General features: G+C 36.7%; 1 long non-coding RNA gene across 1 annotated transcript; it reads left to right on the top strand.

Annotated features, from left to right (window-relative positions):
- Window positions 1–13,424: 13,424 nt before the first annotated feature.
- On the top strand, window positions 13,425–18,178 carry LOC128636887 (uncharacterized). Its single transcript, XR_008398797.1, has 3 exons — window positions 13,425–13,670; window positions 15,840–15,982; window positions 17,989–18,178. It is a non-coding gene; the product is annotated as an uncharacterized LOC128636887 (long non-coding RNA).
- The last annotated feature ends 6,464 nt before the right edge of the window (window positions 18,179–24,642 follow it).

The raw sequence follows: 24,642 nt of genomic DNA, 5'->3' as shown, positions 1-24,642 counted from the left end.
ACCTATCTGGTACCAGTGGTGTTGTACGTGGCTGGGGGGAAGAAGATACCTTCAGTGACATCACTGAGGACGAGGAATGGGACATGAGTAGCTCGGCATCCAACCTTGTGCAAATGGGGTCTTTCATGCTGTCGTGCCTGTTGAGGGACCCTCGTATAAAAAAGCTGAAGGAGAACGACCAGTACTGGGTGTACACGCTACTAGACCCCCGGTATAAGCATAAAGTGCCAGAAATGTTACCGAATTACAACAAGTTGGAAAGGGTGCAGCATTTCCAAAATAAATTAAAAAGTATGCTTTACACAGCGTATAAGGGTGATGTCACAGCACAACGTGAATCTAACAGGGGAAGAGCTGAAAGTAATCCTCCGACTCCCACGTCCACGCCGGCAAGGACAGGACGCTTTACAGACGTGTTGTTGATGGAGGACATGCAGAGCTTTTTAACTCCTATGCATCGCCACAGCCCTTCGGGGTCCACCCTCAGAGAACGTCTCGACCGACAGGTAGCAGACTATCTCGCAGTAACTGCAGATTTCGACACTCTGAGGAGCGATGAACCCCTTGACTACTGGGTGTGCAGGCTTGACCTGTGGCCTGAGCTATCCCAATTTGCAATAGAACTTCTGGCCTGCCCCACTTCAAGTGTCCTGTCAGAAATGACCTTCAGTGCAGCAGGAGGTATTGTCACTGAGAAGAGAAGTCGCCTAGGTCAAAAAAGTCTAGATTACCTCACCTTTATTAAGATGAATGAGGGATGGATCCCGAAGGGACTGACATTGGGTGATACATTCGAGTAAAAAAGGCCTGATGAGATGAGCTGCCTTGGGCTAAAAATGGTCCACACGCTGCTGTATTTTATTTTCAAATGCCGGATGACTTGCGCGACTTATCCGCCACCAACTAGAGTTCAAGCTGCAAGGTTTTAGGGCACTTTCTGCCTGGGAAACAAACATCAATTTTTCTGGCCGCTGCTACAAAAAAGGCACTTAACAGGGATTAAACTGATAGGAATAGTACTACTTAACACGCCACTCCTATCTGGTGGCACATTAGATTGCATGCGCAGTGCCCCAAATTTGAAGTAGGAGGACCGACCAAGCACCTTTTTCCATCTCCCGGTTCCTAAAATCCATGCCATATACACATCCCCTGATAGGGGACACCGCAGTGGAAGGTACCCAGCCGAAATATCTTTGCACAAAAAGGCAATCCCCAACCTGTACTCGATTGTGCAAAAGGAAGTAACCTTACCATGGGTCCCAGACCGCACGTCTTGTAATTCTCTGTCTGGGAAATTATATATCTATCAAATCTATCTATTTATCTATCAAATCTATCTAACTATCAATCGTATCTATCAAATGTATATTGCATCTATTGATCTATGTAATCTATGTATCTATCTATCAAATCTATCTATCTCGTGGCCGGACAGCCACTGGTGTTTCGGTCAAATGTCTGTCGGCTAAAAGTCCGGCCACGATTGCACGCGCAGTGCCCCAAATTTGAAGTAGGAGGACCGACCAAGAATCTTTCTTTCATGTAATTGGCAAGAGTCCATGAGCTAGTAACATATGGGATATACATTCCTACCAGGAGGGGCAAAGTTTCCCAAACCTCAAAATGCCTATAAATACACCCCTCACCACACCCACAATTCAGTTTTACAAACTTTGTCTCCCATGGAGGTGGTGAAGTAAGTTTGTGCTAGATTTCTACGTTGATATGCGCTTCGCAGCAGGCTGAAGCCCGGTTTTCCTCTCAGAATGCAGTGAATGTCAGAGGGATGTGAAGAGAGTATTGCCTATTTGAATACCATGGTCTTCCTCTAGGGGATCTATTTCATAGGTTCTCTGTTATCGGTCGTAGAGATTTCTTCTCCTACCTCCCTTTTCAGATCGACGATATACTCTTATATACCATTACCTCTACTGATTCTCGTTTCAGTACTGGTTTGGCTATCTACTTTATGTAGATGAGTGTCTTTGGGTAAGTAAGTCTTATTTTATTTATGACACTCTCAGCTATGGTTTGGCACTTTATATGTAAAGTTCTAAATATATGTTTTATACTTATATTTGCCATGATTCAGGTCAATCAGTTTATTTTCCTTCTTTCAGACTGTCAGTTTCATTTTTTGTGAAAATGCATATGAATTAAATATTTTTCTTACCTAAAATTTTTCAGTTGACTTTTTTCCTTTAAATTGCGGGCTGTTAGGCTCGCGGGTGCAAAAAATGCTAGAATTTAATGCGTCATTTTTGGCGCGAGACTTTTTTGGTGCGAGATTGACGTTTGTCTGACGTCAATGACGTCATTTCCGGCGTCGTAGTTGACGCCGGAAGTTTTCACGTAGTTGCGTCATTTTTGACTCTCGTGTTTATTACAGACGTTTTTGGCGCCAAAAAATATGTGGGCGTCATACTTGGCGCCAGTTTTTTTTACATTATTTAAGTCTCACTTTTTAGTTGCTTCTGGTTTCTAGAGGCTTGTTCTGTTTGCATTTTTTCCCATTCCTGAAACTGTCATTTAAGGAATTTGATAATGTTGCTTTATATGTTGTTTTTCTATTACATATTGCAAGATATTCCAAAAACTGTTCCTGTATCAGAAAATACTGTTGGATTCCTGATGACTGATATCAGTCCTACCAAAGCTAAGTTCATTTATTTTAATGTTATGAATTTTATCTTTAGCTATGGATTGTAATAAGTTATCATGATAAACTTTTACATGCAGAGTCAATTAGTATTTATGCATTATCTATTGCTATTCTTTTTACATCTAATGTACAAGATATACCTAGGAATCTATGAGAATGTTTTTCTGATTCTATCCTAAAGGCTTTGTCTGACATCCCGCCTTCTAAATAAAATTTATAGGTCTTTTTTAAACTTCTCATTTAGTTGATGAATTTTTAAATGACCGACAACATACTGAATTATCCTTCTCTGATGATGTTTTTTCTCATTTAGAATATACTTCATCAAATATTTGACACTAACAAATCTACTTTTTTATTTTTAAATAGAGTACATTCGTTGTTGAAAAGGTGTTGATTATATTGGATATTGAGGAGTCTAGTTCTTTTGATTTAAGACTAGCTAACATTTAAATTCTGCTCATTAACCTCCTGTGGTTTCTTCAGAGGTTTTTTTTCCCAGTTCATGATACTAGGGAATGGAATAGGCCTGGGACTTCATTTATTCCTTCTTTAAAGGGACAGTTTACTCAAAAATTTTCTCCCCTTTAATTTGTTCCCAATGATCCACTTTACCTGCTGGAGTGTATTTAATTGTTTACAAGTAGCTCCTTTACCCTTATATTGGCATTTGAAATCGTTAATTTAGCATGTGGTATCCCCACCTATTCTGAAAGTTTGTGGCCGCACGTACCAGCTATAGATAAGCTTTGTAAACACAGCCAGCAGAAGAAATTACACTCCCAGTGTGATAAAGCAGAGATAAGGTAATAAAATGTTGATTTTCCATTGTTCTCTCAAAGTATTGGTGATTGTTTTAAGGACAGATATAAGATAAAGAAGCAGGTATATGTGCACAATGTGATACAGTAATGAGATCTGATTATACCTACAAGCTCAACCTATTTTATTAGGCTGTGGCTTCAAAACACAAAATCAGAGCTTTAATATACAGAAATAAACCTTAAAAAGCTAATTTTCATACATTTTTTACTCTGCAGTTGGTAAAAAAACAATTGTAAACACATTAAGGGAAAAACTATTTTACAGTATACTGTCCCTTTAAGGTTTTTAAATTGTATCCTTTGCCGGCAGTTAGTTTAAAGTTTTGAGAAAGATCCCCAAAGTTAATGGGGCTATCTCTACTCTTGCTAAACATACTACTATTCCTATAGAAAACAGTATTTATTTTTTTCCTTCAGATGGGAAACTTGTATCTTATTTAAGGAAAATTATTTTATTTCAGGTCCTTTTCTTAGGCCTGCAATTTATTTGGCTGATGTTGCAAATGCTTCAACTTTCTGGTTGGATACTTTAGTGCAACAAGTATTGGATTATGATTTGTTTTAGCATTGTTAAGTTGATCAACATGCTAATAATTTCATTTGTGTCGTCATTTTTTTGATATTTTCACAATTGAGGTTTAATCTATGTCTTTAGCTATTTTTAGCTAGAAGAACTTTGTGACTTAATCTTGGAATGCTAATTTGATTTCTAAAATTCATATTTCTTTTTTTCCAAGGTAATCAATTATTTGGTTCACAATTGGATTCAATTTTTTTCCAACTGTTACTCTGGGGAAGGGAGTTTTTTGTTGCTTCAAGATTGAGTTCTAAGAGTAAATCTTAAGCTTATATTAGTTTGTTCTTAATAAGGAACGGAATCCTAATTCTTCCCCAAGTAACATGTTTATAATTGGAAGCTTTCTTCAACATGGAATGAATTTAAGCTATTTAAAAGATCAAGGTCAGCCCCCCAAATTTGCATGTAGGTGTGTTTTTTTTATTCCAGCTTAGCTGGTAAGGGGCAGGTTTTGACTTTTTTAAATTTGTTTGGTTCAATTCGGTCCAAACTTCTTAGATTGGGGTACTGAATAGGATTCAGAGTAAAACCGCCTGTGAGAAGTTTTTTTCTCTCTAGCATATTCCAGCTATTCCAGTAAAGGCTCACACTTTTCTGAAGTATGCTTCAGACCTGTATGTGTTGGGTACTTTTGAGGCGCGGCTGGTTACCTGTTGGGGTCTCAAGGCGCTGCTCAGACCTGGAGTTATCTGGGGTATTCATACCAGTTCCATTTCAGGAACAGGGTTTGGGGTTTTGTTCAAAACTATTCATTGTCCCAAAGATAGAAAATCTTTTTGATTTGTCATATAAGAGCTCTTTCTTTCAGAATGGTGTTTATATGGTCTATTCTGCCTTTTTGGTCAGTAAGGGCATTATTTGTTTACAATAGATACAATAGATGCATATCTTCTTCTGTTTTCATTCAGATTATTTTCATTTTCTGAGATTCTCTTTTTTTGACAAGCATTACCAATTTGTTGCTTTTCCTTCTGGTCTAGCGACAGCTCTGAGAATCTTTTCAAGGTTCTCAGTGTTTCCTTATTTGGACGATCTCGTGGTACTGGCTCAGTCTTTTCGTTCTGTATAATCTCATACGATTCAACTTTTGTTGTTTCTTCTAAGACATGGTTGGAGGATCTTTTTATCAAAAGATCCTTGGTTGCTCAGACAAGGGTCACCTTTTCTTAGGTTTCCAGATAGATTTATAAATGTATTTGTCTCTAACAGACAGGAGACAATTATATTGGGTTCAGTTTGTCGGAACCTTCAGTCTCTATTATTTCCTTCAGTAGCTATATGCATGGAAGTTTTAGGTCTCATGGCTGCAGCATTGGATTCAATTCCCTTTGCTCATTTTCATATGAAACCTTTCCAGTTTTTTATGCTGAATTAATGGTGCAGGGATTCTAGGATATCATTTTTAATATCTTTGAATTCCAATGCTCAACTATCTTTGACTTGGTGGTTAGATCACTATCATATAGTTCTACGGGTCTCTTTGATTCATCCAACCTGGACCTTGATCACTACAGATGCGAGTCTTTTAGGTTGGGAGGCTGTCTGGGGATCTCTGTCAGCACAAAGGGTTTGGAAATCTCAGGAGGCGAGATTACCATTCAATATTTTGGAACTCTGTGCATTCTCAGAGTTCGTCAGCTTTGGCTTCTTTTTGAAGAGAGAGACGTTATTGTTTTTCAGACAGACAATGTCACAACTGTGGCGTATGTCAATCATCAGGGTGGGACTCTCAGTCCTTAGGCTGTGAAAGAAGTATCTCGGACACTTGCTTGGGCTAAATCCAGCTCCTGTCTAATTTCTGCGGTCCATATCCCAGGTTTAGACAATTGGGAAGCGGATTATCTCTATCAATCAAGCCTTACATCCGGGAGAATGGTCTCTTTACCCAGATATGTTTTTTCAAATTGTTCTGATGTGAGGGTTTCCAGTAATAGTTCTGATGGCATCTCATCTAAACAAGAAAACTTCCCAGGTACCTATTCAGGTCCGGGGATCCTCAGGCAGAAACAATGTATGCATTGACACTTCCTTGGAGTTATCAATCTGCCTATATTTTTTCTCCTTCTGGTTCTTCTTTTTAAGAGTGATTTTTCAAAATCATCATGGAGCAATCATTTGTGCTGCTGGTGGCTCCAGCATGGCTGCTCAGGTTTTGGTATATGGTTCTTGTTCGGATGTCCAGTTGCCAACCTTGGTCACTTCCATTTAGGCCAGACCTTATATCTTAAGATTCGTTTTTTTCCGTCAGGAAATCAAATTATTAAATTTGATGGTATGGAAATTAAAACGCTTAGTGCTTAGTCATAGAGGTTTCTCTGACTCAGTGATTAATACTATGTTGCAGGTTCGTAAATCTGTGTCTAGAAATATTTATTATCGAGTTTGGAAGACTTACATCTTATGATGCTCTTCTCATAATTTCTCTTGGCATTCTTTTAGAATTCCTAGGATTTTATAGTTTCTTCATAAGGTTTTGTCTGCAAGTTCCTTGAAAGGACAAATCTCTGCTCTTTCTATGCTGTTTCACAGAAAAAATTGCTAATCTTTCTGATATTCATTGTTTTGTTCAGGCTTTGGTTCGTATCAAGCCTCTCATTAAGCCAATTTCTCCTCCTTGGAGTCTTAATTTGGTTCTGAGGGCTTAACAGGCTCTTCCATTTGAGCATATGCATTCTTTGGACATTGAATTACTTTCATGGAAAGTATTGTTCCTTTTGGCCATCTCTTCTGCTAGAAGAGTTTTTGAATTATCTGCTCTTTCTTGTGAGTCTCCTTTTCTGATTTTTCATCAGGATAAGGTGGTTTTGCTGTCTTTATTTAAATTTTTACCTCAAGTTGTGAATTCTAACAACATTAATAGAGGAATTATTGTTCCTTCCTTGTGTCCTAAATCCTAAGAATTCTTTGGAAAGATCCTTACATTCTTTGGATGTGGTCAGAGTTTTGAAATATTATGTTGAAGCTTCTAAGATTTCAGAAAGACTTCTAGTCTATTTGTTATCTTTTCTGGTTTTAGGAAAGGTCAGAAGGCTTCTGCCATTTCTTTGGCGTCTTGGTTAAAGCTTTTGATTCATCATGCTTATGTGGAGTCAGGTAAATCCCCGCCTCAAAGGATTACGGCTCATTCTACTAGGTCAGTTTCTACTTCCTGGGATTTTAAGAATGAAGCTTCTGTTGATCAGATTTGCAAAGCAGCAACTTGGTCTTCTTTGCATACTTTTACTAAATTCTACCATTTAGATGTTTTTTCTTCTTCAGAAGCAGTTTTTGGTAGAAAAGTACTTCAAGCAGCTGTTTCAGTCTGATTCTTCTGCTTATAATTTCAGTTTTTTTCATTATAAAGATTAAAACTTTTGATTTGGGTTGTGGATTGTTTTTTCAGCGGAATTGGCTGTCTTTATTTTATCCCTCCCTCTCTAGTGACTCTTGCGTGGAGTTCCACATCTTGGGTATTTGCTATCCCATACGTCACTAGCTCATGGACTCTTGCTAATTACATGAAAGAAAACATAATTTATGTAAGAACTTACCTGATAAATTCATTTCTTTCATATTGGCAAGAGTTCATGAGACCCACCCTTTTTGTGGTGGTTATGATTTTTGTATAAAGCACAATTATTCCAATTCCTTGTTGATGCTTTCGCTCCTTTCTTATCACCCCACTTCTTGGCTATTCGTTAAACTGAATTGTGGGTGTGGTGAGGGGTGTATTTATAGGCATTTTGAGGTTTGGGAAACTTTGCCCCTCCTGGTAGGAATGTATATCCCATACGTCACTAGCTCATGGACTCTTGCCAATATGAAAGAAATGAATTTATCAGGTAAGTTCTTACATAAATTATGTTTTTTCCATCTCCCGGTTCCTAAAATCCATGCCATATACACGTCCCCTGGCGCCGCAACTGCCTCTGGAAACCTTACCATGGGTCCCAGAGGCACGTCTTGTAATTCTCTGTCTGGGAAATTATATATTTATCAAATCTATCTATTTATCTATCAAATCTATCTAAATATCAATCGTATCTATCAAATGTATATTGCATCTATTGATCTATGTAATCTATGTATCTATCTATCAAATCTATCTATCTCGTGGCCGGACTGTTTTGTGACAGCCACTTGTGTTTCGGCCAAATGTCCGTCGGCTAAAAGTCTGGCCACGATTGCACACGCACTGCCCCAAATTTGAAGGTGGAGGACCGACCAAGCATCTTTTTCCATCTCCCGGTTCCTAAAATCCATGCCATATACACGTACCCTGGCGCAGCAACTGCCTCTGGGAACCTTACGATGGGTCCCAGTCCGCACGTCTTGTAATTCTCTGTCAGTGAAATTATATATCTATCAAATCTATCTATTTATCTATCAAATCTATCTAACTATCAATCGTATCTATCAAATGTATATTGCATCTATTGATCTATGTAATCTATGTATCTATCTATCAAATCTATCTATCTCGTGGCCGGACTGTTTTGTGACAGCTGCTGGTGTTTCGGCCAAATGTCCGTCGGCTAAAAGTCCGGCCACGATTGCACGCGCAGTGCCCCAAATTTGAAGTAGGAGGACCGACCAAGCATCTTTTTCCATGTCCTGGTTCCTAAAATCCATGCCATATACACCTCCCCCGATAGGGGGAGTAACAGGTATTAAACTGATCAGAATAGTACTACTTAACACACCACTCATATCTGGTGCCACAGTAGATTGCACACGCAGTGCCACAAATTTGAAGTTGGAGGACCGACCAAGCATCTTTTTCCATCTCCTGGTTCCTAAAATCCATGCCATATACACCTCCCCCGATAGGGGGAGTAACAGGTATTAAACTGATCAGAATAGTACTACTTAACACACCACTCATATCTGGTGCCACAGTAGATTGCACACGCAGTGCCCCAAATTTGAAGTAGGAGGACCGACCAAGCATCTTTTTCCATCTCCCGGTTCCTAAAATCCATGCCATATACACCTCCCCTGGCGCCGCAACTGCCTCTGGGAACCTTACCATGGGTCCCAGGACGCACGTCTTGTAATTCTCTGTCTGGGAAATTATATATTTATCAAATGTATCTATTTATCTACCAAATCTATCTAACTATCAATCGTATATATCAAATGTATATTGCATCTATTGATCTATGTAATCTATGTATCTATCAAATCTATCTATCTTGTGGCCGGACTGTTTTGTGACAGCCACTGGTGTTTCGGCCAAATGTCCGTCGGCCAAATGTCCGTCGGCTAAAAGTCCGGCCACGATTGCACGCGCAGTGCCCCAAATTTGAAGTGGGAGGACCGACCAAGCATCTTTTTCCATCTCCTGGTTCCTAAAATCCATGCCATATACACGTCCCCTGGCGCAGCAACTGCCTCTGGGAACCTTACCATGGGTCCCAGACCGCACGTCTTGTAATTCTCTGTCTGGGAAATTATATATTTATCAAATCTATCTATTTATCTATCAAATCTATCTAAATATCAATCGTATCTATCAAATGTACATTGCATCTATTGATCTATGTAATTGTAAGGATTCCTGACTCTGTGTCTATGTAGCTGTACCTTTAAGGATCATTACCTCCTCCCTTTATAAGGAACTTCCTCCCAGCAGATCATTGCTGGTTAATTGAAGTCTCTAAAGGATCTTCAGCGCAGTCAGCCTTAAAGTGGTTTACACTTATCCTGTGACTATATTTTTGCCTCTATTTCAGCTACTGGCTATCTGTCATACCCTACATCTACCAAGCAGGCTACTTCATCACCCGATCTGCTAAAACAACCTCAGTAATCGGCACTTACTGTTTTGAACAGTTCCAGTTTCTCTGCAGCCTCCGGATACGTCATCAGCTACGGCTGCTGTGCGGTAAGCTTGTCTCTCTCCCTGCAGCTCTGCCTGGTTAACGCCGGAACTTTGCTCTCCTGATCCTTTGCTTCTAAAGCATATTCACAAGCTCCAATCATCCCCCTGGCTTAAGCTATTTGACCTAACCAAGGACTCAAGGTACTGTTGTTTATTTCTTACCGTATCTCCCTTGAAGCCTTTCTGTTTTCTTGCTGTTTTGCATTTCTCCTGTACTCAGTAAAAACTGTGATTGGCTCAGATTAAGTCATATACGTAACTTGGGATATTCCATTTATAGAGTTACATGTGTGATACATACAAAACTTTGCCTCAGATGTTACAGTAATCTATGTATCTATCTATCAAATCTATCTATCTCGTGGCCGGACTGTTTTGTGACAGCCACTTGTGTTTCGGACAAATGTCCGTCGGCCAAATGGCCGTCGGCTAAAAGTCCGGCCACGATTGCACGCGCACTGCCCCAAATTTGAAGTAGGAGGACCAACCAAGCATCTTTTTCCATCTCCCGGTTCCTAAAATCCATGCCATATACACGTCCCCTGGCGCCGCAACTGCCTCTGGGAACCTTACCATGGGTCCCAGACCGCACGTCTTGTAATTCTCTGTCTGGGAAATTATATATTTATCAAATCTATTTATCTATCAAATCTATCTAAATATCAATCTTATCTATCAAATGTATATTGCATCTATTAATCTATGTAATCTATGTATCTATCTATCAAATCTATCTATCTCGTGGCCGGACTGTTTTGTGACAGCCACTTGTGTTTCGGCCAAATGACCGTCGGCTAAAACACCGGCCACGATTGCACGCGCACTGCCCCAAATTTGAAGTAGGAGGACCGACCAAGCATCTTTTTCCATCTCCCGGTTCCTAAAATCCATGCCATATACACTTCCCCTGGCGCCGCAACTGCCTCTGGGAACCTTACCATGGGTCCCAGACCGCACGTCTTGTAATTCTGTCTGTGAAATTATATATCTATCAAATCTATCTATTTATCTATCAAATCTTTATAACTATCAATCATATCTATCAAATGTATATTGCATCTATTGATCTATGTAATCTATGTATCTATCTATCAAATCTATCTATCTCGTGGCCGGACTGTTTTGTGACAGCCACTGGTGTTTCGGCCAAATGGCCGTCGGCTAAAAGTCTGGCCACGATTGCACGCGCAGTGCCCCAAATTTGAAGTAGGAGGACCGACCAAGCATCTTTTTCCATCTCCCGGTTCCTAAAATCCATGCCATATACACGTCCCCTGGCACCGCAACTGCCTCTGGGAACCTTACCATGGGTCCCAGACCGCACGTCTTGTAATTCTCTGTCTGGGAAATTATATATCTATCAAATCTATCTAACTATCAATCGTATCTATCAAATGTATATTGCATCTATTGATCTATGTAATCTATGTATCTATCTATCAAATCTATCTATCTCGTGGTTGTGCAAATGGACTGTTTGCGGTGCGTTTGGTCTGTCACTGTGAATCGGCGTAACCTGATGTTTTAAAGCACATTATTCCAAACAATTTAGGAATGTTAGGTGATTTATGCCCTTTATGGATTAAAACCAGACTCTGCATCAACTATATAATTTTCTGTGGGAGTTTTGCCATGGATCCCCCTCCGGCATACCACAGTCCAGGTGTTAGTCCCATTGAAACAACTTTTCCATCACTATTGTGGCCAGAAAGAGTCCCTGTTGGTTTTAAAGTTTGCCTGCCTATTGAAGTCAATGGCGGTTCGCCCGTTTTTTAGGTTCGCGACATCACTATTCATAAATGCCGTTCATTTCCGTTAACATTCATTAAGCCATAACAATTATGCATCAGGATGTGAATACGTGTCAGTTCACTATCTGTATACTTTAAATGTACCTTTTTTAACAAACATTTTATTTGTATTCGCTATGTAGGGAGACGTCCCTATATTGTTCATGTATAAAAGCGCTTATTTAAATAAGAGTTTATATTAAATACTGTATATATTTTTTATATTATCTGTGTACTTGCTCCTTAGTTGGAGTGCTAGCTAAATTTTGTTTTTAAGTCTAAGGTATGTATATACTATAATTTAGTTATTCAAAAATAAAATAACATAAAAAATCCAAGTTACATCTAGATCAAGGTAACTTTAAAGCAAAATAAAATTTAAAATTGATATAAAGTTTTCATGATCTTGTGATAAAAATGCAGTCTTTGCATCAGTGCATTATTTTTACACCCATGCGTACAACATAAACATAACACAAATGTATGTATGGGGTACGTATAAAAAGGGCGTCTAATCACCCGTAAAGGTCTCAAGGCGCTGCTCATTTTATCGACCTTGGAAGGATGAAAGGCTGAGTGGACCTCACCGGGGATCGAACCTGCAACCCTTGGGTTGCTACAGAGCTCAGTCACAGGGCTCTATTTAACAAGCTCCGTATCGAGCTTGATGGCCCCTGTTTCTGGCGAGTCTTCAGATTTGCCAGAAACAGCAGTTATGTAGCAGCGATCACAAAGACCGCTGCTCCATAACCTGTCCGCCTGCTCTAAGCAGGCGGACACACATCCCCGGAAATCAACCCGAACGAGTACGATCTGGTTGATTGACATCCCCCTGCTGGCGGCCGATTGGCCGCGAGTCTGCAGGGGGCGGCGTTGCACCAGCAGCGTATTGCTCGCTGTATTCAGCGATGTCTGTCGGACCTGATCCGCACTGTCGGAACAGGTCCGACAGACATTGATAACTAGAGGCCACAGTGCCTTAGCACTGACAAATACAAAGGAGAGATCTGTTTTATAAACCAGGCTAGCTGTAATTCCCTCCATAAGATCCATGATCTACCAGGCAGGTTTTTTGAAAATTGAAGCTGCAGTTCTGGCTGTAGCCTTGACTCAAAAATGTTCCTATCTGCTGATTTACTTTTTTTTTTTTTTTTTAAACAAACGTTTTTTCTTGACTTTTAGTTAATCTGGATAACATAATTTCTACATTTCAACCACATATCCCTCATCCACTCACTAAATAAACGTGTTCAGTCAGCACTGCGTTTAACTGGCTTTTAGCGACCAGTGAAATGTTTTCGCGCATTCCATAAGTCTTTTCTGATGGCCATGGATGCATTATCAATTTGCCAACGTTTTGCCACATTTTATTTTAATACGTTCCGATTACTATAGCCTCAGGATGCAGCTATAATATGATATCCGCCTTTCTCCTAATAATAGTTTTTTTTTTTTAAACAAATAGATGTATAAAGGTAGCAACATTAATTTTTGTAGACTACAGTGAGCTGAGTCGTCAGTCGCATGAATGAATGAATGAGTGGTTAACTTAAGAAACCCCCCCTGCTCTTACAGCCAATAGCAGCCAAGACCACAGCATGCGCTGGAATAGGTGGGCGGAGCTAACAAATGCGAATTGGCCATTTACGTTTCTGATTAGTTTGGTTGCACCCCTGGGGGGGTGGGACCTGAATGTGCGTCACGGTGTCTCTGTGAGGCCACAGAAGTGGGTGAAGATGGCGGAGTGAGGAAGTGTAGGTTCAGAGGCCCACTGGGCCCGGGGCAGAGAGGCTCCGTTAACGGCTCTCAGTGACTGGGACGTGTCGACGGAGATAATCTATTGACAAATTCGCTCAGTTTAATTTATTTCAATAAACCGTTTTATGGAATGCCTGCCTGGCTGCTCCGCCATATGTGTCATGTGGGGTCACCCAGAACTACCTTCAGTGAGGTAAAGCCATATACATATAGTAGCTGAGTACGTGGTTAATATTTGTTTCTGCCGTTCGTAGTGTATCCTATTGGTATATAGTTTTTGTTTGGTGTTGGTGAGTGGAAATGTTAAATTCTATATAACTCCCCAGGTTGTAGGTATGCAGACGTATTCGTTTGTTATTGTGGGCAGTACTAGTTTATCATTTATATTTGGATATAATGGAGACTCCGTTTTAATGGGTAAAGTAGTTTGCAGAAGGTTACTCAATCTGTTAAATAGTTTCAATGTGCAATAGAGGACAACTGCAAACTGAAGGAACTAATTACAGTACTATTTGTAGTCGTGTAGTTACTGCTACCTTTATAACGAACAAAAAGGTCATGTTTACAGAATAAGGCAATATTTGCGCTAGTCATTCAGTATTTTGGGTAATATACATCATGGATTTTTCTTTTTAATGCGATGGGAGTTAAAGGGGCCTAAATTGTATGTTACATTTGCTGTAGTGCTCTCAGAAGTGGTTTTACAGTATAATTAATGTTCAAAATGGCCTGTTTTAATATTTAATTCTTGCTAGTAATGCATATTACAGTATGAATGTATATTGTGAGATGTTGATGTTCATTTGCCTAAATGTGAGTTTTTTTTTTTTATTTATTCCCCACCCCTTTTTCCCTATTCTGGTACATACACACACACACATATATATATATATATATATATATATATATATATATATATATATATATATATATAATATATATATATATATATATATATATATATATATATATATATATAAATAATATAATATAATTTTGGGTGGAATTTTTTGTGTGTATATTTGTAGGGTGTGTCACTTTTCACCAATAGAATAGGGCTTGTTCTGTTTAGACAGTGAAGAATCACTGCACAAGCATAATCTTCAGTTTAGTTTTAAATCTCAATTTAGAAAACTAACTTTTTCATGCAATAAATATATATTTGTAGAATTGAATGTACTTAAAATGATAGGTGTATATATATATATATATAGTGTGTAGCGTGTCTAATGTTGATTTAAATTGTGGCTTCATCTTATCTATGCAGAAAGAATATTTAAAAAAAAAAAAACATGTTCTAAGTTGTCATGTTTGTCAAACCACCTGGTTTTGTAATTTCTATATACTGTAGCATCAGACATTTGTATCGCGGCTGTTTTCTCATTTTGAGAAAGAGATCTTTCTTGTACATTGTTAAATAATTACCTTTTCCTATTAGTTGCAACTATTAACGTGCGTTGCATTTTAACCACTACTGTAGTTGTTTGTATTTTTGTTTTTTTGGCTTTCTCATAATTTTTAGGGTGTCAACATTAGAAATTACTGAGCAGAATGTAATTGTTTTTTGCTAGCTGGAGGAATATAATATATTATAATATATATTATTGAAAAATATCACTAGTTTTCTAGCCAGTGGTTAAAATCTACTATCCCAAAGGAAACATTTTACTAGTCCAATGTTAAAGATATATATAATTTTTTTACTAATGCTTGACTAGTGGAAATGTCAAGCCAGATACATATATATATCTCTCTTGCTGTATCTGTATTGCATGAGCCATTCTAGCGAGTAAGAGGTCTATGTACCTGGTTGTTGCCACTTGGGAGTGAGATTGTTGCTTGGGGCAACAAGATTGATTAATAAAATGAAATGTAGAGGTTAACTTAAAGGGACAAGAAAGTAAAAATTACACTTATGATTAAAATAGAAAATACAATTTGCTTCATTCTTTTGGTATCCTTTGTTGAAAAGCATACATAGGTAGGTTCAGGCGCAGCAATGCTCTACTGGTGGTAACTAGCTGCTTGGCAACTGCACATATATGCCACTTCTCATTGGCTCACCAGATGTGTTCAGCTAGCTCCCAGTAGTGCATTACTCCACTTCGACAAAGGATACTCAAAGAATGAGGCACAATTGATAATTGAACTAAATTTGAAAGTTGTATGCTCTCTCTGAATGATGACATCTAAATTGTTTCGTGTCCCTTTAATTTCATACTTACCTGTACTGCATATTAATAATTTGTGAATATGTTGCTGATATTATATAAGCTGATCTACAAAATATGTAACCATTATCTAATTTCTTTTTTTTTTACCATGGCTTTAATTAAAATCTCTCCACCCTCAATTTTTTTAGTAAAAGAGCAAGATAAGTGTCTCCTGTGATGATAGCAGATCTGCATCTTTCTGGCCCTGATGCTGATTGATCCTGCAGATGTTTGCTGCAGTGTTTTGAAGGTCAGGAGAAGATCAGATGACTTTGGAACCAACATATAAATGGTGAGGAAGTAAAATTTAGAACTTGCCAATAGAAAACAATGTAAGGGATGTATACCTTTACAGTGGGGAATGTGGCGTTCTTTTTACGTGAATACAGCAACTCCTTATTCTTCCTAGTGATATACAGAGAAAATGTACGCAAGAAAAGTAAATATTCTGGAATTCTTGGTTACATGTATTAATAATTGATTGAAATAATTAAGTGAATAGGTTTGTCACGGTGGTTTAAAATTTATAAGCTTTAAATATAAAACTTACACTAATCTAAAAAAAATGCAATCAAACATCTGTTTTAACAAGTTGATGAGCTGTGTGAAGCTTTAAAGGGGTATTGAAAGCCCCCCCAAAAATATTTTTTTTCCCCCTGGAAACTTTGCATTGCATAGTGTTTACAAGCAAGCTGCTGAAGGATGTTTGTTGGGGGGGGGGGGGGGGTTGTTTTATGTTCCCCAAACATTGTGATAGACAACACATGCAATTTATTGGTGTCAATTATGGAATTTACTTGGGCACTGATTGGCAAGTACTCTGTGCAGCTACTAATTTAGCCTCTGGCTAAGGCAGACTTTTTTTTTTTTTTTTTTTATTGACCGTCTTATGCATTTGATCTTATGCACACTATTGAGAAACCTCAGCCAGGAAAATATAGTTTCAATATTACAAATCCATGTGCAATTTTTGTGTTTTGAAAACGTACTGTGTGGATTTACCAAGCTTTCATAAATGTATCTACAAGAGGCTATTTTGGAAATATTTAGCAGTCCATAACCGTTGAAAAATTACATGGTCTAATCGGTTGGAGCATGTCATTTTACGACTGTTGACCCTGCTCTATTGTGCATTTAACCCCCGCAAAGGGTTAAACACTGGAGAAGTACCACTCTGGACCCACGGTGCACTGCAGGTTCTGAGTGTACCTGGTGCTTATCCAGTCAGCAGCACTGATTTTTTTTGTTTGTTTCTAGGCCTTGAGCAGATAAATGCAATTTTCCTATTACTATATGGTGAGCGTACAAAGGAACCATTGGTAGAATAGAATGCTTTGTGTCTAGGAGAGAAATAAGTCAAATTCTTATTAGACCTGACATTTCTTCGGTTACTTCAGGCATTGTAGCATAGGTACAATTTTCCATGTGGTAAGAACGGGTTAGAAAGAACGAGGTTGTGTGATTTAGCAGGCTTCTGTAGGAGGAAGAAAAATAGCATCTCTAGCTTGTCTGCATGTGAGCAGAGTCTATTACTCTGTAATGAAGCAGCTCCCCATCCCAGGTAATCCATCATCCCAGCACAAAGCTGTCGACTGCTGCCCACTGCAGAGGTTCATGCTGGAAATGCAGATACGTTGGCTCCTTTTATCAGTTGCTTTTCAAGGACTGTTTCCTTTGTTTTCAAGGTGGCAGGGTTGTTTTTAGTAACAAAAAAGCATTCAAGCAGTTATGTCTATGGATTCATAATTATACTAATTAATGTGTAATGTCTTCAATGATCCTTTGTGTGTTTTGATTGAAAAGCTAAATATTGGTTCATTTCTGCAGATTACTGGTTTTAAATTAAATATCCTAAATTTAATCATAAGTAATTTAATGACCTGCACTGGTGTATGTTTACGTTTTTTGACTGTAAAGAAAATGTTTGTTTGGTGTCTGGAAATGGCATGCAAAAACATTTTAAATGCTTTGCTGCCAGATAGATGTCTCACAAAAACATTCTCAGCTCTGCTGCCAAAATGATTTCTCAGCTATCAAAGTGGCTGCATATCTATCCTTTCTACTCCCGACGTTTCTCAAAAAATATTTGGTATAAGGGATATTAGGAGGAAAACAATTTACCTTTCTGTTTATCCTGACATACTCCTGATTTAAAATAGTACTTGTCTGTGTAATATATAAATGTTTTTTTGTAGCTTGATGCTTTTCAGCCAGAAGAATTGAATCTTTTAAATTTTAAGATACATTTTCTAAATGAGTCTCTGATATGTGTAACTTGTCTTGTTTCTTTTCTTGCAGGTTTTTTTTATTGATGAAGCTAAAGTAAGATGTGCTTTGCTTACCTCATGTCTCAAAATTGTGAAATCGGCATCTTCATTGTGAAGGACGTAATTTTTCTCTTTCATATAGAGGAGCACCCACTAAAACTGTCGAGTCCAAGTGGAATAGTACAACTGTGTTTGCTATTAAAAAAAAACAAAAAAAAAAACCCTTTTTATGCCAAATAATTCTATGTATGTTTTGCATCCGTATTTTACATAATCTCTTTGGACAGGAAAATCATCTTTTTTTTTTTTTTTTTTTTTGTGTGCGTGAAGAATGCACATTTAAAATGTTCCCAGATGAGCTGAATGCATAGTTTCCGGTCTGTGTGCAAAACCTTTGTCATGCTTGCAGTTGATTTAAAAATATTTATTGCCCTATCTTAATGCCAACACGTATGAACACCTTTTCTGTCACATGTACTAAATACAACTTAGAGATATACCCTATATCTGCGATATACATGTATAGGGGATAGATTTATTCTTAGTTTGTAGCTCATTTCATTTATGGCTTTTTAAAAATCAGACTTTACATTGCAAGGTTATTTTGAGGGATATATTTTAGTATTTCATAACGCGTTCTATATAGTCTAGCATGACTTTCTTCAGTGTAGGTGAAGATTTCTTACCAAGATTTGAACATTTTTACGTTTCAACATCAGGTTATGATGTATTTCCAGATGACCAGCCTCTATGAGAATATATTGGACTGGAATTGATGGAGGAAAGAAATTTTCTATGAAAATGTGAAGTCTTCTAGAAAACAAATCCAACACTAGCACTGGCCAGTTAAGTTTTATTCCATAGGACATACTAAATTCTTGAATTTTAAAGTTATATAAAGATAAAGCATGTTAACAACAATGCTGCCATTTTCAGCTTCTGAAAAGTATGAAGAAATTATGAGGAGCGGGGAGGGGGGCAAAGAGTTCACATCAGGAGTGGGTTGTGGAGTACAGTGATAAAATGAATTGTGTGTAAATATGCCCTGGATCTATCAATCTGCATATACCTAGAGATCATGCATTGTCCTACACATTTAAAATTTGAAATCTTTTATATAGGGGTTTTATTTATTTATATATATATATATATATATATATATATATATATATATATATATATATATATATATATATATATATATAATATATATATATATATATATATATATATATATATATATATATATATATATATATATATATATAAAGCCAGTAGACCATTATCTCCCCATTCTTTTAGTGTAGTTCTTTAGGCCTGTTTTGTATAGACAGGAATAAGCAAATTTGGACATTTTTCAGTTGAGTAGAATAGACTTTTTAAAAAAAAAAAAAAAAAAAAAAGGTACATTGACGCTAATATTTTCTCCCCTTTAATGTGTTCCCAGTGGTCCATTTTAGCTGACTTAGTGCATTTAGTGGTTTGCAAACATCTCCTTTGCCGCCTTGTTATTTATTATAGCTGTTTTTTCCTGTTGAAACTGCCACATATACTGAAAATATGAATACAGGTGTATTCTCTGTAGAGAAACTATGTAAACAGGAGAACAATATTACTAATTATTCTCTGTGGGGAGTAGGTGAGTAGGAGATTTAAAAAAAAAATTGAAATAGCTAGTGGTGCTACATAATTAGCAATTTTATAACTAGCTATTAGTCTGTGTGTTTAGACAGATATAACCTGAGCAGGTCTACTTTACCTGGAGTCTTATCCTATTTATAATGCAACATCCTTGAGAACAATAGGTGATTAGTTTGAGGAAAATCAGCTATTTCAAATATTTAACTAAACATGAAGGAACAATTCCACATTTAATACTCTGCAGTAAGTATAATAAGTCCTTTGGAACACATTAAGGGGAAATAAACACATTTTATAGTGCAATGTCCCTTTAATTGTATACTTGGAGTATTTGTCCTGTGGTCTTTCCTGCATGTAAATACAGTATAATAAAAATTATGTATTTTTTTTGTTTGTGTTGCATGGGGACATCAGTTTATGCTGCCAACCATCATTAATGTTCATTCCTAAGTGACCACTGTAGTCTGTAGCTCCAGTGACCTTTTCAGTGAGTTGATCACATCAGTTATCCTATTAGGATAAAGATCCATGTGCACTGTAATAAGAGGTGAATACGTTTATAAAACTTTGTTCTGGATCAGCTGGCATTCTGGTACACTATATTGTACAGTGGTAACTAGTTTACTCATTTTTAAAATTTCTTTAAAGTTTAATATAGTAATTCATAATTGTACCACAGCCCTTTGCATTTGAACTGTGGATTATCCAGTTTAAGGTTAACCGAATTGCAAGATCTAGTGGCTCTGGTTTAAAAAGCCATCTAAAGGAGGAGCTATCTGAAAATATTTTTTTAACAATTCAAGTAGATATTTCTGATTTATGCTGTGTATTTATTTTTTGCCTACAATGACTAAATACAGTTTTCTGTGTAACAGACTAGTCATCTGGGTTAAACAATAGTACCACCTAAAACAAACTCTTTTTGTTTTAAATGAGTGTATTTTGTGTAAACTGCAAAATAAATTTGGTTTATGTATCTATTATGAAAAGCTTTCTGTACACAGCAAAGCTTAAAGTGTTGCACTTTTTAAAAATATATTATGGTTCAAATTTATAACCTATGTTTACACAGCAAACTATATTAAGTGGAACACCTCTTGCAGTGCACCACCTAACTCTATATCAGACTTTAGGACTTTATCACTAACCTATTACTTCACGTTACTGTCCCAATCCCATTTGAAGGGGTTTGATTTATTTTCGGGAAATGTGCAATATTGATATAATTCTGTATATTTTACTACTTGTGGACAAAATGTTACAAGTTGTTTGAGAACAACAAAATCACCGATGTCTTCCATTTTGAGATGTGTATAGTTCCATAAAAGCATTAGTGCTATGTAGCAATCTGTAGTGCCACTTTAGGATCAGTGCATGATATATATTTAATACTTTTTACTGTGAATAACCTAGATCTGTATAGAAAATGGACTAGCCTGTTACAAAAGTGCAGTAATCCTTTGTATCTGCAGAGTATTCATTTATTTAAAAGGCTTATATTTGTAGCTATATTCCTTCAATATATACACTGTCAATAGAAATCTGAATTTGCTTTACAAGCTAGTTATGCCTCAACTCTTATTGTGTAGAACACTTGCGCGCGCGCACACACACACACATATATATATACATATATATATATATATATATATATATATATATATATATATATATATATATATATATATATATATATATATATATATTTCTACCCATACGTTACTTGGTTTACTTTTAAACATAGCTGTGAATCCCTTTTTTTGTTTTTATACTTGAATTAACCTGGATACTACACCTGCAGATTATAGGCACTGCGCCTTTATAACAATCCTTTCGTAAGTGCACCCTTTTTGTGGATTGGGGTTCATTTTATAGCAAGCGGTAAAATTGCATGCATATGTTGTAAAATATAATATAAAGTAAGAGTGCCTAGTGGGCTTTGTATGCAATGAACAATTAAAGCATGGTGATATCTAACTGCCTCCTCCGTGAATAAAATCTATTTACAAATCCTCATCCATAGGAGGAAGCAATAAGTTTTGTGGTAGCATAAGTTTAAAGTAGATTTAGTAATACTGTTAAGTTAAACATGAAATACCTCTGAAACCAAAATGCAAAATAGCACAGTATTTCATTCTAAATGCAAACAAAGCCATACAATGAGTTATAACTTCAGTAGCAATAACTATTTTGCATGGCACAGTAGCTTGTTTTTACTGTACGGTAGAATAAAATGTGGTAGGCTTAAATGTGTTTCAAGGTTGGCATATTCTGAAACGGGTAAGAATGGGTATGCTTGCTGAAGCTCCCAAAGAAAGTGTTAAAGAAATGTAATACTTTAATCCTTTCAGTCCTGTGTGTTTTTTCTGTTAATATATTATAGAAACGGTTATATGCCAATTTTAAGTTCAGTCCAACTATGAAAAAACCCTGCTGTTGACCTAGATTAGTTTCATTTGAGGTTTGTGTCCCTTAAAATTAAACATATTCATGATTGGATGCGTGACCTACCAGCAAAAAAATTGCTCCTTGTATCCTTCAACACACCAGTTGAGTATCTTAAGAAATTTCAGAGGCTTGCAAGTTTTTTATATCTATATAATCATTTTAAAAATATATATATATATATATATGTGTATATATATATGTATATCAAAATATTAAACCTATTTTAATTACTGCCCTTTTGTGTACAATTTTTAATAATTTTCTTTTATTTTAAAAAAAAATGCATAAATCATCACAGACTTTGTCCTAAATTCCAATTATTACAACAAATTGCTTATTTTTAAAGGAAACTTTGATACTTATCTTCCAGTGCAGTTAAAGGAACAGTGTACACTGAATTTTTCTTTGCATAGATGTTTTGTAGATCCATGTGTATATAGCCAATCTGTTTTTTCCATAAAAATGTATAGTTTTGCTTATTTCTTTTAATAACGTGCTGATTTTTTGACTCTTAACCAAGCCCCAAAGTATCAGATGTAGACTGTAGTCTAAAGATTCCTGCTAAAGATTCTTGTTTGTGTAATGGGTCATTTCATATACAAGGGAGGGGGTAGTGTCTGGTCTTTCTGCTTTCTCAACCCCTTTCAATGGGTGTACCAGCCTAACCTCATCAACAGTTCTAAACTGAGAGTTTTATAGTACGTGTTTATTTTTATTTTTTTATAAGGGATTTTTTGATCAGTATCTGTGCATATTGTTCATTATAGTAGTCTATTATATGCATTTATATTGAAATTTGTGTATACTGTCCCTTTAAGAGGAACAATGCAGTGTTCACAACTTACTGCCTCTCTTTTTTTGCCTTGCAGTAAGTAAAGATGGTCTGAAGAATTGAATTACAAAACTGAGCTTATTTTATTCTCATCACACAAGATCTGAAGTTTTCGTCTTCTCGTAATTTTTAGTGGTTGTAGTTACAATGTCTGTCAACCTTCAGTTTTAACCACTTCCTGCTGGGACTCGTTTGTCTATATTGGAACAAAGTTCTAATGTAAACAAATAAGTAAAAATTGAAATCACACGATTGTTCATGCGATTGCGTAATTTCAACGATGGGATTGGGTCAGGTGGAAGTGCCTATACTAGGCACGTCTTCCACCCCACAATCCCATATAGTAAGCGGCTATTGTTTCAGGACAGCTGGACTGCATGGAATGTCCTGACGGGAAGGGGTTAACTTAAACTACCTCTAAATACAGTACAATTTGCATAATTAACAAGTGCATAATAAAAAGACAATGCAATAACACCTACTCAAAACTTCAAATAAGCAGTAGATTTTTATCAATTTTTATTTTATTTTTTTCTGGCATTTTTTTTCTCTTATTTTCCGGCCCCTGCATCATGTGACAGACTTCAGCCAATCACAGACTTCTATACAAATACCCTGTGAGCTTGTGCACATGCTCAGTAGGAGCTTGATCCCCATAAAGTGTGCATATAAAAAAGACTGCAAAATGTAATAATGGAAGTAAATTGGAAAGTGTCTTAAAACTGTGTTCACTATCTGAATCATAAGTTTATTTTGACTGGAGTGTCCCTTTTTAATAATCTGTGTCATGTCCATATAACATACAGGCACAGCATGGGGTGAGAAATTTTTTGGTACTAGTTTAAAACATTTTCATTATAAAAGTGGACAGGGGGGGAGTAATCTAACAGACCTTGTAATTGCTAGACTTCTGTTGTGTTGCTATAGAATAACATATCATCCACGTTTTTTCTAAAACAAATTAGTCTGCTCTAGTGTAGACCGCAGATTAGGCCGTAGACTGCACACTATAGTTGGCACCACATTCTTTTTACTAGAATTATTTTAAGTAGCAATACTCAATTTGCCTTTTTTTAATGGAGCCAATCAGGGCTTTAGTCCACAGACAACAAAGATAGTCACTGTTCAAAAGTTAGTTTAAAATGCATTGTTTTGCAGTTATTTGATAAAGCCAACTAGTGAATGATATGTAGCAGATTTAGCCTTGCAAAGTCAGCAGGATACCTCCAACAAACTGTCCTAATTTTTGTTTTCACTTCATAATGACTGATAAAAATGTCTTTACTACTTGTGAAATTGAAAACATGCTTTTAAACAATGGAAAAAGTTTTTTTTGTGGTAACATGTAACCATTGGAAGGTTTATAACTTCTTAAAGGCACATGAAACCCAAATTTTTTCTTTCAATTTTAAACCACTTTCTAATTTACTTCTATTATACATTTTCTTCATTCTTTTGATATCTTTTGTTGATAAGCAGGAAGGTATGCTTCGAAGCACTATATGGTAGCGGTTTTGCAAGATTGTTATCCATTTACAAGAGTAATTGACAGCATCACTATTTCCTGCCATTTAGTGCTCCAGATGCCTACCTAGGTATCTCTTCAACACAGAATATCATGGGAGTGAAGGAAATTTGATGTTAGAAGTAAATTGGAAACCTTTTTTTTGTTTCCCCCCCCCCACTTAAAGTGACACTAAACCCAAATATTTTCTATCACTTTAAATGATATGCTTTGTCTGTTTTTGGGGTTTCATATCCCTT

Source organism: Bombina bombina, chromosome 1, assembly GCF_027579735.1.
Source record: "Bombina bombina isolate aBomBom1 chromosome 1, aBomBom1.pri, whole genome shotgun sequence".
Lineage (NCBI taxonomy): Eukaryota > Metazoa > Chordata > Amphibia > Anura > Bombinatoridae > Bombina > Bombina bombina.
The sequence above is the reverse complement of the archived record's forward strand: the minus strand, read 5'-3'. Positions and strand labels throughout refer to the sequence as shown.